This window comes from Myotis myotis, unplaced genomic scaffold, assembly GCF_014108235.1.
Source record: "Myotis myotis isolate mMyoMyo1 unplaced genomic scaffold, mMyoMyo1.p scaffold_m19_p_2, whole genome shotgun sequence".
Taxonomy (NCBI): domain Eukaryota; kingdom Metazoa; phylum Chordata; class Mammalia; order Chiroptera; family Vespertilionidae; genus Myotis; species Myotis myotis.
In genome coordinates this window covers 88,701,510-88,716,172 of record NW_023416324.1, presented here as the reverse complement: position 1 = coordinate 88,716,172, position 14,663 = coordinate 88,701,510, and the positions used below count along the sequence as shown (strand labels likewise).

Sequence of the window (14,663 nt, the reverse complement as noted above, 5' to 3'; positions counted from 1 at the left end):
TAAAATGCATCCATTTTAAGTGTACATTTCATTGAGTTATTAAAAGGTATACTTGGGATTTTAGTAGAAAAATAAGTGGAAAGGGAGTGGAATGGTGGGGTTGTGGAAAAATCGGATGATCTAAGATGTAACCAGAGTTCTTTGAAGTCCGAAGTTTTAAGTAACTACTGCAAACTGGCCTATAAAATGTGGAATTATGTAAGAGGTATTTGATCCTTGAACATATTAATTTTCCATGCTTACCTATTTGTGTTTCGGACCCCTTCATCAATATAACCCTCATGCCTAGCATGTAATAGTTATTAATTTATTTTAAATTTTGACGAGCATTTGAAGACCCCTTTCACCTAACATCTGACTTTTTATTCATAAAAGGCTGATGGTAATAATTACCGTAACTGCTATCCATCTTACTCATCCACTAAGTCCCAGCTCAGATGACATCCTCTCACATACATTTCTGATCTACTGTGTAAATTTTCTCTCTCGAACGCTTTCAAAAGCCTTAAGGGTAGTTAATGTTTATGGAGCACTTACTATGTGACAGTCTCTGTTCTGAGCTTTTAAAATTGTAAAATACACGTTAGCCTGGCCAATGTGGCTCAGGGATTGAGCATTGACCCATGAAGCAGGAGGTCAGGGTTCAATTCTTGGTCAGGGGAAGTGCCCGGTTGTGGGCTACATCCCCAGTGGGGGGCATGCAGGAGGCAGCCAATCAATGCTTCTCATCATTGATGTTTCTATTTATCCCTCTTACTCCCTCTCTTTTCCTCTCTCTGAAATTAATGAAAACATTTTTAAAAAAACTGGAGAGCAGCTACAGTGTTTGGACTGTCCAAGCCTCAGACTAATGAGAGGGCACAGTCGTCTCGTGGCAAAGCCACGTGCAAGTCCTAGTTTGGAGGGCAAAGCCCTCCCAGCACAATTATAGCCAAAAGCTGTAGTTGTAAGCTTAAACCTGTGGTCTGAGCCTGTGGTCCCACATGGCTGAGTGATGTGGGCTTAATAGAGTTCAGGTGCATGTAATTGAGTAGATTCGAAACCCAGGAGAATGTTGTAACCATGCCCTTACTTTGCCCCATGGAATCTGGCTATAAAATAAAGAGGTGGCTTACAGGCTCTGACGCTGTTTCTCGCTCTCCATCAGAGAGGACAGCGTCCTACCCAGACCCAGATTTTTTTCTCTTGTCTTTTCTCAATCCCTCACCGCCCCCTCTCAGGCTCACTGAACCTGGCTGAGCTGGCTCGGCTCAAAAAATAAAATATACAGTAAAGTTAACATTTTTTAAGTGGCATTACGCACCTTCCATAGTTGTGCAACCAGCCATCTCCAGAACGCTTTCATCTTCCCCCAACTGAAACTCTGTGTACCCATTAAACAACAATGCTCTATTCTGTGCCCTGAAAGTCACTGGGAACTACCATTCTGCTTTCTGTCTATGGATTTGTACCTGGCTTATTTCCCTTGGCATAATGTCTTCAATGTGCATCCATGTGTGTGTCAAAATTTCTTTTTAAAATTAAGTATTTCATTGTATGTATATGTCATATTTTGTGTAATCATCTGTGCACGAGAATGTGTTCCTTACACTTTTTGTTCCTTCCACACCACTGTGAGCATGGGTCTAAAATATTTGCTTGAATCTCTGTTTTCAATTCTTTGAGTGCATACCTAGAACTGTAACTGCTGAGTCATAAGATAATTGTTTAATTTTTTGAGAAACCATCTTACTGTTTTCCACAGTGTTTGTATATTTTCACATTCTCATCAGCAGTATAGCAGGGATCCAGTTTCTCTATATCCTTTGCAACACTTGTTATTTCTGGTGTTATTTTGTTTTTTGATAATAGCCACCCTAATGGGTGTAAAGTGGCACCTCATTATGGTTTTGATGAGCTCTTTCTATTAAACCTACTTAATTTTCATAAAAAACTCGGGTGTAAATATTCTCACTATTTTAGAAATGAAGAGCCTAAGGCTCATGAGTTAGGTAACTTGCTCTTCTTCTCAAGGAAAGTGGTAGAGCTAGAACAGCCGTGGGCAAACGACGGCCTGTGGGCTGGATCCGGCCCGTTTGAAATGAATAAAACTAAAAAAAAAAGAGGCCGTGCCCTTTTATGTAATGATGTTTACTTTGAATTTATATTAGTTTACACAAACACTCCATCCATGCTTTTGTTCCGGCTCTCCGGTCCAGTTTAAGAACCCGTTGTGGCCCTCGAGTCAAAAAGTTTGCCCACCCCTGAGCTAGAATGTCAATCCAGGCAATCTTGCTCCAGGGTTCACACTTTAATCCACCCTGCATACGAGCTTAACCAATGGACACAAGACACTGGGGGGCATGGGAGGCTAGGGAGGGTCAAGGGGAGAAAAAAAAAAGGAGACATATATTCTTTGTAATACTTTAAGCAATAAAACAATTAAAAATAAAAAAACAAAAATTTTAATTTGTGAATTTTTTATCTACACTAATAAAAGACAAACATGCAAATTGACCGTACATTTGCTATGCCGTAAGCCACGTCCACCAGCAAATCAGAGCGACTATATGTGAATTAACCCAACCAAGATGGCGGCCAGCAGCCACGGAGCTCGAGTGAGCTGGAGGCTTGGTTGCCACAATGATGGAGGAAGCCAAGCTTCCCACAGCCGGCTCTGAGCTCCACTCAAAGCAACAAAGTTTCAATTATAGAAGGTAAATAAACCCCAGATACCTGCTTTCAGCTGGCCATGGCCACGGAGCTGGAGCGAGCAGGAAGCCAAGCTTCACTGCCTCGGCTGGCTCTGAGCTCCACTCAAAGCAACAAAGTTTCAATTATAGAAGGTAAATAAATCCCAGAATAAAAAGAAAAAAAGGCGAGGCTGGGAGCTTCCGTTGCCGGGGGCGCTTGGCCAGCCAGAAAATGGCCCTCGGCCCCTCACCCAGACTGGCCAGGCACCCCAGTGGGGACCCCCCACCCTAAAGGGGGGGTGGCCAACCTGCAAATACCCATCAGCCCCTCACCCAGGCTGGCCAAACCTCCATGGGGTGAGGGTTCCCACAGGGGGGGGGGGGGAGGAAGCTTGACCAGCCTGCAAAAAGCCATAAGCCCCACACCCAGGCTGACCAGGCAACCCAGCGGGACCCCCACCCATGCACCAGGCCTCTATCCTATATAGTAAAAGGGTAATATGCAAACTAACAGTAGAACAACTGGGAATGACAGGTCACTATGACACACACTGACCACCAGGGGCCAGACGCTCAATGCACGAGCTGCCCCCTGGTGTTCAGTGCACTCCCACAGGGGGAGCTCTGCTCAGCCAGTCACAAGCCAGGCTGACTGCTGCCAGTACACTGTTGGTGGTTGGAGCCTCTTCTGCCTCCTCAGCAGCGCTAAGGACGTCCAACTGCAGCTTAGGTCTGCTCCCCGCTGGCAAGTGGACATCCCCCGAGGGCTGCCGGGCTGCCAGAGGGATGTCTGATTGCCATCTTAAGCCCAATCCCCTGGGGAGTGGGCCTAAGCCAGCAGGTGGTCATCCCCTGAGGGGTCCCAGACTGCGAGAGGGCACAGGCCGGGCTGAGGGACCACTCCCCCCGGAGTGCACAAGTTTTTGTGCACCGAACGTCTAGTTTGGGATGTTCTAAAGAGGTTTAACAAATCATATGTGTTTATATGATAATGAATCAGGTTTATTACAAAATAACATTCTATGAAATCAGAAGAGAGCCCTTTAGTCCCAAACTCATGGAACACAGGTGCTCCTCCTATGGCCCTCCCTGGACCTGGGCTTTAGGGGTGGGCCTTCACCGGTTACGTTTCAAGTGCTGAGGGGCTGGAAGACGAGTGAACAACAACAGCAGTTTGTTTCAGAAGATACTCAGAGCCATGAAGAAAACTCTTAGGTGCTGAGACTAGGCAGCAACAGGGGCTGTGTTGCTTTTCTATCACTGCCCTAACAAATGCCCTCAAATGGAGGTGTGACTGCAAGTGATGTAGGTGAGAAACCTGGGGCAGATTGATGGGGCTACGCTCCTCCCCGCAGGCTCCAGGAGACCCGCCGCCCCTGCTCCTGGGTGCGGCAGAATCTGTTCCTAGGAGACCATTCCGTTCCATGATTCTGCCTAAGCCACTGCCAGCTGCTGGGGCCTCCGGAAAACCTTGGTCCGTGATCCCTTTCTCCAGCCTCAAAGCCAGCAGAGCGTGTTGAGTTTCTCCCATGGCATCCCTGACCCACCCTCCTGCCCAGCCCACACTCCCCTCTTTCAAGAACACCTGGTTACTGAGGGCCAGGACCGCAGTGTGGGGCCACACCCTCTGCGCATTCAGTACAGGGTCTGGGGTTTGGTGCTCAATAAATGTCCACTCACTGATTTACAAACAGAAAAACACCTGGTTAACTTGCCCACCTGCCTAACCCAGGACAGTTGCCAGGTTACCTCTGTGACCTGTCTTAGTTCTGTGACCTGTTGCCACATGATCCCCACAAGGCTGGGCTGGGACACTGCTGGGTGATTCCCCAGCAGGCTCAGGAAGAGCTCCCCAAGGTCTTGTCAGATTGAAACCCCGACTCGGCTGTTGAGACAGAGCTGGCCCCATGGAGAAGGGGAAGCCACCACAGAAGGTACAGCAGTGCCCCCGGGGCAGGGAGAACCAGGCTGGCTGGGTGCAGGAGAGGCAGCGGATAAAGGGCCCGTTGGTGGGTTAGGCAGGAGAATGACATGATCAGATTTATCTTCTTTAAAGGTCACTCTGTGATTTGGCATTTGAAATGATATTTGAGGGGTACAGATGAAGAGGGTGAGATGTGCTTCAGGTATAGGGAGTGGGCACACGGCCTGGAGGCAGGAGAGATGAACACTGGAGACCTGAGCACACACCTCTCAGAGGCCGGTGAGTGAGGGACAGGGCAGGGAAACAGAAGACCCTCCATTGAGGGGGCAGGGCAAGGGGGGGACCCTACATGGAGGATACAGGGCAGAGGGTAGGGGACCCTCTATGGAGGGGGCAGGGCAGGGTGGACAGGGGACCCTTAATTTAGGGTACAGGCCAGGGGGATAGGGGACCCTCCATGGAGGGGGCAGTTCAGGGGGGACAGGCGACCGCCATGGAGGGTACAGGGCACAGGAGGTAGGGGACCTTCCATGGAGGGGGGACTGTGGATCCTTCATGGATGTGGCAGGACAGAAAAACAGGGACCCTCCATGGAGGAAGCAGAGCAGGGGTATAGGACCACCTCCATGGAAGAAACAGGACACGGCACTGGGTCAGGGAACCCTCCATGGATGGGACAGGAGAGTGGGGACATGGGAATCTGAGGGATGGGGCAGGGCAGAGGAAATGGGGGTCTCCAGTGCCCCCTGTCCTGCCCCCTCCATGCAGTGGGGAAGGTGGGGGAACTGTGGACCCTCCACGGACGGGGTCTGGCAGGGCAGACATGGCATCTTTCATGGAGGGGCCAGGGCAGGGAGGACAGGGGACCTAACATAAAGGGGGCAGGACACGGGGGCTGGAGTCCCTCTATGGAGGGAGAAGGACTGGTGTTAGCAGTCCCTCCATGAAGAGTATAGGGCAGGGGGACAGGGGACCCTCCCTGAGGATAAAGGGCACGGGGGAATAGGGGACCCTCCATGGAGGGCATAGAGCAGGGGTACAGGGGACCCTCCATGGAGGGTACAGGGCAGGGGGGAGCGGGGACCCTCCATTTAAGGTACAGGGCAGGTGGGATAGGAGACCCTCAATTTAGTGTACAGGGCAGGGGGACAGGGGACGGTTAATGGATGGTATAGGGTAGAGGAAGCGGGGGCCCTTCATGGAGGTGGCCGGGTAGGGAAGACTGGCAACCCTCCATGGTGGGGGAAGAGCAGGGTGGACAGAAGAGGAGGGAGAGATGACAGAGGACACTGCCCCCTCCACGGAGGGTCCCGTGTTCCCCCATGAAGGGTTCCCAGTACTTCCAGCTCTGTCCCTTCCCTCAGTCCCTTTTCTCACTGCCTTCTCATGGAGGGCCGACTATCTACCTTGTTCTGAACACTCTGTGGTTGGTTCGTTTTCTCCTCTGCCCTGCCCACTCAATGGAAGGTTTTCTGTTTCCCTGCCCTGCCCCTCACTCACCGGCCTCAGAATGCTGTGTGCTCAGGGCTCCAGTGTTCATCTCTACTGCCTCAAGGCCACGAGCCGACTCTATGTATCTGAAGTATATCTCACCCTCTTCATCTGCTTAAATGGTCCTGGTGCTTTCAAGGCACATCTCAAATAATTTTTTCAAATGTCAAATCACAAAGTGATCTTCACGGGATGGAGTGGGGGAACATAGGATAGGGTATAAAAGGGATGAAAGTTTTAGTGGGAGAAGATGGGAAACTTGATGGAGATGATGGTGCTGCGGGCCGCAGAACAGTATGAATGTCCTTAACACCACTAAACTGTGCACTGGAAAACAGTGGAAATGGTAAATTTCACTGTGATAAAACTATGCAAAGAAGAGAAAGAAAAAGAAGGCCAGGACTTAAACATAATCATGGTGGGACGAGCTCTGGCTACCTGAATTCCTGCTCCCAAGACGCCTCTGGATACACAGTGATGAGAAGAGTCTGGGACGTGAGGTCCCTTGAGAAACCCTCGGCAAGCCGAGGATCGCTCCTGTCCACCCCACAGGCCTCGTAAGAGAAGCCTATGATGATGCGTGGTGCTCACCATTGTGTGCAGGTGCAGAGAAGCACACCTATGGGGAGAATGCATTTTATGTAGCCACTGCGGAAAGCGGTAAGTAGATACCTCAAAAAATTAAAAATGGAACTTCCGTACTTCCATGTAGCAAAGTGATTCCACTTCTGGGAATGTATTCCAAGAAATCAGAGACACTGATTGGAACGAACCTATGCACTGCTATGTTCATTGCAGTGGTATTTACATTGCCAATATTTGGAAGGCCCATGTGCCCATCCGTAGATGTGTGGATAAAAATGCTTTGGTACATTGACACAATGGAATACTACTTGGCTGTGTAAAAGAAGGGAATCTTAACTATTTGTGACAGCATGGATGGACCTGGACCGCATTTGGTAAGTGAAATCAGCCAGTCAGAGACAGATGAATACCGTATAATTTCACATATGTATGGAATTTAATAAGCAAAATAAATTAACAAAGAAAATAGAAACAGACTCATAGGAAGAGAACAGACTGAGAGTGATCAGAGGGAAAAGGGTTGTGGGGCTGGGTGAGTGGGTGAAGGGATTAAGCAAAGAAAAACAGCAACTCATAGACAAGGACATCACTATAGTGACTACAGGAAGAAAAGGGGTGGCGGAGGTGGAAGAGGGTTAAGTGTCAAATAGTGATAGAAGGAGACTTGACTTGAGGTGGTGAACACACAGTACAATATACAGATGGTGGGTTATAGACTTGTACACCTGAAGCCTACATGACCTTATTAACCTTTGTCAACCCAATAGATTCAATTAACAAAACGGGAAGAACATTGTGACACAAGTTACTACGTGCATGGACCTTGAGTACATTATGTTCAGTGCAAAAGCCAGTCAAAAGAAGACAACTACTGTGTGATTCCACTCACATTATGACCCCAGGGCCATCGGAGGCAGAGACGGAAGGCAAGATGGAGGTACCAGTGGTGGGAGGTTGGGGTGAGAAATGCAATGTTGTTTATGGGGCAGAGTTCCAGTTGGAGAAGATGGGAAAAGAGATGGATATGATGGTGGTGTGGCCGGCACAACAGTTGAATGTCCTTAACACCACTGCAATGTTCACCGGAAACGAGTGGAAATGGTAAGTTACACTGTGATAAAACTATGCAAAGAAAAGAAATAAAAACAAGCCCAGGTCTTAAACATAACCATGGTGGTATTGGCTCCGGCTACCTGATTTCCTGCTCCCCAGCCGCCTCCGGATACACAGTGATGAGAAGAGCCTGGAGTGTGAGGTACATTGAGAAACCCAGGCCAAGCCTTGCATCCCTCCTGTCCAACCCACGGGCCTCTTAAGAGAGGGCTGTGATGCTGATTGGGGCTCACCATTGTGTGCAGGTACAGAGCAGCGCAGCTATGGGGAGAATGCATTTTACGCAGCCACTGCAGAAAGCAGCAAGGAGTTACCTCAAAAAATTAAAAATGGAACTTCCATGTGTCCATGTAACAGTGATTCCAATTCTGGGAATGTATTCCAAGATATCAGACACACTGATTGGAAGGAATATACTCATTGCTATGGTCATTACCGTGATATTTACAATACTAAGATTTGGAAGCAGCCCATGTGCCCGTCAGAAAATGAGTGGATAAAAATGCTTTGGTACATTGACACAATGGAATACTACTTGGCTGTGTAAAAGAAGGGAATCTTAACTATTTGGGACAGCATGGATGGACCTGGACAGCATTTGGTAAGTGAAATCAGCCAGTCAGAGACAAAGGAATACCGTATAATTTCACATATGTGTGGAATCTAATGAGCAAAATAAATTAACAAAGAAAATAGAAACGGACTCATAGGAAGAGAACAGACTGAGAGTGGTCAGAGGGGAAAGGGTTGTGGGGCTGGGTGAGTGGGTGAAGGGATTAAGCAAAGAAAAACAACAACTCATAGACAAGGACATCACTATAGTGACTACAGGAAGAAAAGGGGTGGCGGAGGTGGAAGAGGGTTAAGTGTCAAATAGTGATAGAAGGAGACTTGACTTGAGGTGGTGAACACACAGTACAATATACAGATGGTGGGTTATAGACTTGTACACCTGAAGCCTCCATGACCTTATTAACCTTTGTCAACCCAATAGATTCAATTAACAAAACGGGAAGAACACTGTGACACAAGTTACTACGTGCATGGACCTTGAGTACATTATGTTCAGTGCAAAAGCCAGTCAAAAGAAGACAACTACTGTGTGATTCCACTCACATGAGGTCCTCAGGGCCATCAGAGCCAGAGACGGAAGGCAAGATGGAGGTACCAGTGGTGGAGGGGTTGGGGTGTCAAATGCAATGTTGTTTATGGGGCAGAGTTCCAGTTGGAGAAGATGGGAAAGGAGATGGATATGATGGTGGTGTGGCCGGCACAACAGTTGAATGTCCTTAACACCACTGCAATGTTCACCGGAAATGAGTGGAAATGATAAGTTACACTGTGATAAAACTATGCAAAGAAAAGAAATAAAAACAAGACCAGGTCTTAAACATAACCATGGTGGTATTGGCTCCGGCTACCTGAATTCCTGCTCCCATGTCGTCTCCGCATACACAGTGATGAGAAGAGCCTGGAGTGTGAGGTACATTGAGAAACCCAGGCCAAGCCTTGCATCCCTCCTGTCCACCCCACGGGCCTCTTAAGGGAGGGCTGTGATGCTGATTGGGGCTCACCATTGTGTGCAGGTACAGAGCAGCGCAGCTATGGGGAGAATGCATTTTACTCAGCCACTGCAGAAAGCAGCAAGGAGTTACCTCAAAAAATTAAAAATGGAACTTCCATGTGTCCATGTAACAGTGATTCCAATTCTGGGAATGTATTCCAAGATATCAGACACACTGATTGGAAGGAATATACTCATTGCTATGGTCATTACCGTGATATTTACAATACTAAGATTTGGAAGCAGCCCATGTGCCCGTCAGAAAATGAGTGGATAAAAATGCTTTGGAACGTTAACACAATGGAATACTACTTGGCTTTGATAAGGAAAGGAATCTTAACTGTTTGTGACAGAGTGGATGGACCTGGCAATCATTATGGTAAGTGAAATCAGCCAGTCAGAGAAAGACTAATACCGTATGATTTCACATATGTGGGGAATCTAATGAGCAAAATAAATTCACAAAGAAAATAGAAACAGAGTCATAGAAAGAGTGACTGACAGTGGTCAGAGGGGAAGGCGTTGTAGGTCTGGGTCAGAGGGTGAAGGGATTAAGCATAGGAAAACAACAACTCATAGACACAGACATCACGATTGTGATTTCGGGAAGGAAAGAGGGTGGCAGAAGTGGAAGTGGATAAAGGCAATCAAATAGTGATGGAAGGAGACTTGGCTTGGGGTGGTGAACACACAGTACAATATACAGATGATGGGGTATAGACTTGTACACCTGAAGCCTACATGACCTTATTAACCTGTGTCAACCCAATAGATTCAATTAACAAAACGGGAAGAACATTGTGACACAAGCTTCTACATGCATGGACCTTGAAGACATTATGTTCAGTGCAAAAGACAGTCAAAGAAGACAACTACTGTGTGATTCCACTCACATTATGACCCCCAGGGCCATCGGAGGCAGAGACGGAAGAGAAGATGGAGGTACCAGTGGTGGTGGGGTTGGGGTGAGGAATCCAGTGTTGTTTACTGGGGGAGAGTTCCAGTTGCAGAAGATGGGAAAAGTGATGGATATGATGGTGGTGTGGCCGGCACAACAGTATGAATGTCCTTAACACCACTGCAATGTTCACCGGAAACGAGTGGCAATGGTAAGTTACACTGTGATAAAACTATGCAAAGAAAAGAAATAAAAACAAGCCCAGGTCTTAAACATAACCATGGTGGTATTGGCTCCGGCTACCTGATTTCCTGCTCCCCAGACGCCTCCGGATACACAGTGATGAGAAGAGCCTGGAGTGTGAGGTACATTCAGAAACCCAGGCCAAGCCTTGCATCCCTCCTGTCCACCCCACGGGCCTCTTAAGAGAGGGCTGTGATGCTGATTGAGGCTCACCATTGTGTGCAGGTACAGAGCAGCGCAGCTATGGGGAGAATGCATTTTACGCAGCCACTGCAGAAAGCAGCAAGGAGTTACCTCAAAAAATTAAAAATGGAACTTCCATGTGTCCATGTAACAGTGATTCCAATTCTGGGAATGTATTCCAAGATATCAGACACACTGATTGGAAGGAATATACTCATTGCTATGGTCATTACCGTGATATTTACAATACTAAGATTTGGAAGCAGCCCATGTGCCCGTCAGAAAATGAGTGGATAAAAATGCTTTGGTACATTGACACAATGGAATACTACTTGGCTGTGTAAAAGAAGGGAATCTTAACTATTTGGGACAGGGTGGATGGACCTGGACAGCATTATCGTAAGTGAAATCAGCCAGTCAGAGAAAGACTAATACCGTATGATTTCACATACATGTGGAATCTAATGAGCAAAATAAATTAACAAAGAAAATAGAAACGGACTCATAGGAAGAGAACAGACTGAGAGTGATCAGAGGGGAAAGGGTTGTGGGGCTGGGTGAGTGGGTGAAGGGATTAAGCAAAGAAAAACAACAACTCATAGACAAGGACATCACTATAGTGACTACAGGAAGAAAAGGGATGGCGGAGGTGGAAGAGGGTTAAGTGTCAAATAGTGATAGAAGGAGACTTGACTTGAGGTGGTGAACACACAGTACAATATACAGATGATGGGTTATAGACTTGTACACCTGAAGCCTACATGACCTTATTAACCTTTGTCAACCCAATAGATTCAATTAACAAAACGGGAAGAACATTGTGACACAAGTTACTATGTGCATGGACCTTGAGTACATTATGTTCAGTGCAAAAGCCAGTCAAAAGAAGACAACTACTGTGTGATTCCACTCACATTATGACCCCAGGGCCATCGGAGGCAGAGACGGAAGGCAAGATGGAGGTACCAGTGGTGGGGGATTGGGGTGAGAAATGCAATGTTGTTTATGGGGCAGAGTTCCAGTTGGAGAAGATGGGAAAAGAGATGGATATGATGGTGGTGTGGCCGGCACAACAGTTGAATGTCCTTAACACCACTGCAATGTTCACCGGAAACGAGTGGAAATGGTAAGTTACACTGTGATAAAACTATGCAAAGAAAAGAAATAAAAACAAGCCCAGGTCTTAAACATAACCATGGTGGTATTGGCTCCGGCTACCTGAATTCCTGCTCCCAAGTCGCCTCCGGATACACAGTGATGAGAAGAGCCTGGAGTGTGAGGTACATTGAGAAACCCAGGCCAAGCTTTGCATCCCTCCTGTCCAACCCACGGGCCTCTTAAGAGAGGGCTGTGATGCTGATTGGGGCTCACCATTTTGTGCAGGTACAGAGCAGCGCAGCTATGGGGAGAATGCATTTTATGCAGCCACTGCAGAAAGCAGCAAGGAGTTACCTCAAAAAATTAAAAATGGAACTTCCATGTGTCCATGTAACAGTGATTCCAATTCTGGGAATGTATTCCAAGATATCAGACACACTGATTGGAAGGAATATACTCATTGCTATGGTCATTACCGTGATATTTACAATACTAAGATTTGGAAGCAGCCCATGTGCCCGTCAGAAAATGAGTGGATAAAAATGCTTTGGTACATTGACACAATGGAATACTACTTGGCTGTGTAAAAGAAGGGAATCTTAACTATTTGTGACAGCATGGATGGACCTGGAAAGCATTTGGTAAGTGAAATCAGCCAGTCAGAGACAGAGGAATACCCTATGATTTCACATATGTGTGGAATCTAATGAGCAAAATAAATTAACAAAGAAAATAGAAACGGACTCATAGGAAGAGAACAGACTGAGAGTGGTCAGAGGGGAAAGGGTTGTGGGGCTGGGTGAGTGGGTGAAGGGATTAAGCAAAGAAAAACAGCAACTCATAGACAAGGACATCACTATAGTGACTACAGGAAGAAAAGGGTTGGCGGAGGTGGAAGAGGGTTAAGTGTCAAATAGTGATAGAAGGAGACTTGACTTGAGGTGGTGAACACACAGTACAATATACAGATGATGGGGTATAGACTTGTACACCTGAAGCCTACATGACCTTATTAACCTGTGTCAACCCAATAGATTCAATTTACATAACGGGAAGAACATTGTGACACAAGCAACAACATGGATGGACCTTCAAGACATTATGTTCAGTGCAAAAGCCAGTCAAAAGAAGGCAACTACTGTGCGATTCCACTCACATGTGGTCCTCAGGACCATCGGAGTCAGAGACGGAAGGCAAGATGGAGGTAACAGTGGTGGTGGGGTTGGGGTGAGGGATGCAGAGTTATTTACTGGGGGCAGAGTTTCAGTTGGAGAAGATGGGAAAAGTGATGGATATGATGGTGGTGTCATCGGCACAACAGTATGAATGTCCTTAACACCAGTGCACTGTGCACCGCAAAACAGTGGAAATGGTAAATTTCATTGTGATAAAACTATGGAAAAAAGAGAAATAAAAAGAAGGCCAGGTCTTAAACATAACCATGGTGGTATTGGCTCCGGCTACCTGAATTCCTGCTCCCAAGTCGCCTCCGCATACACAGTGATGAGAAGAGCCTGGAGTGTGAGGTACATTGAGAAACCCAGGCCAAGCCTTGCATCCCTCCTGTCCACCCCACGGGCCTCTTAAGGGAGGGCTGTGATGCTGATTGGGGCTCACCATTGTGTGCAGGTACAGAGCAGCGCAGCTATGGGGAGAATGCATTTTACTAAGCCACTGCAGAAAGCAGCAAGGAGTTACCTCAAAAAATTAAAAATGGAACTTCCATGTGTCCATGTAACAGTGATTCCAATTCTGGGAATGTATTCCAAGATATCAGACACACTGATTGGGAGGAATATACTCATTGCTATGGTCATTACCGTGATATTTACAATACTAAGATTTGGAAGCAGCCCATGTGCCCGTTAGAAGATGAGAGGATAAAAATGCTTTGGTACATTGACACAATGGAATACTACTTGGCTGTGTAAAAGAAGGGAATCTTAACTATTTGTGACAGCATGGATGGACCTGGACAGCATTTGGTAAGTGAAATCAGCCAGTCAGAGACAGATGAATACCGTATAATTTCACATATGTATGGAATCTAATAAGCAAAATAAATTAACAAAGAAAATAGAAACGGACTCATAGGAAGAGAACAGACTGAGAGTGGTCAGAGGGGAAAGGGTTGTGGGGCTGGGTGAGTGGGTGAAGGGATTAAGCAAAGAAAAACAGCAACTCATAGACAAGGACATCACTATAGTGACTACAGGAAGAAAAGGGGTGGCGGAGGTGGAAGAGGGTTAAGTGTCAAATAGTGATAGAAGGAGACTTGACTTGAGGTGGTGAACACACAGTACAATATACAGATGGTGGGTTATAGACTTGTACACCTGAAGCCTACATGACCTTATTAACCTTTCTCAACCCAATAGATTCAATTAACAAAACGGGAAGAACATTGTGACACAAGTTACTACGTGCATGGACCTTGAGTACATTATGTTCAGTGCAAAAGCCAGTCAAAAGAAGACAACTACTGCGTGATTCCACTCACATTAGGTCCCCAGGGCCATTGGAAGCAGAGACGGAAGGAAAGATGGAGGTACCAGTTGGGGTTGGGGGGAGGAATGCAATGTTGTTTATGGGGCAGAGTTCCAGTTGGAGAAGATGGGAAAAGAGATGGATATGATGGTGGTGTGGCCGGCACAACAGTTGAATGTCCGTAACACCACTGCAATGTTCACCGGAAACGAGTGGCAATGGTAAGTTACACTGTGATAAAACTATGCAAAGAAAAGAAATAAAAACAAGCCCAGGTCTTAAACATAACCATGGTGGTATTGGCTCCGGCTACCTGAATTCCTGCTCCCAAGACGCCTCCGGATACACAGTGATGAGAAGAGCCTGGAGTGTGAGGTACATTGAGAAACCAAGGCCAAGCCTTGC

The 14,663-nt window shown here is 46.8% G+C and overlaps 1 long non-coding RNA gene across 1 annotated transcript; it reads left to right on the top strand.

Annotated features, from left to right (window-relative positions):
- Positions 1-6,937: 6,937 nt before the first annotated feature.
- LOC118677540 lies at positions 6,938-11,038 on the top strand. The gene is made up of 3 exons (XR_004974415.1): positions 6,938-7,046; positions 7,440-8,386; positions 10,122-11,038. It is a non-coding gene; the product is annotated as an uncharacterized LOC118677540 (long non-coding RNA).
- The last annotated feature ends 3,625 nt before the right edge of the window (positions 11,039-14,663 follow it).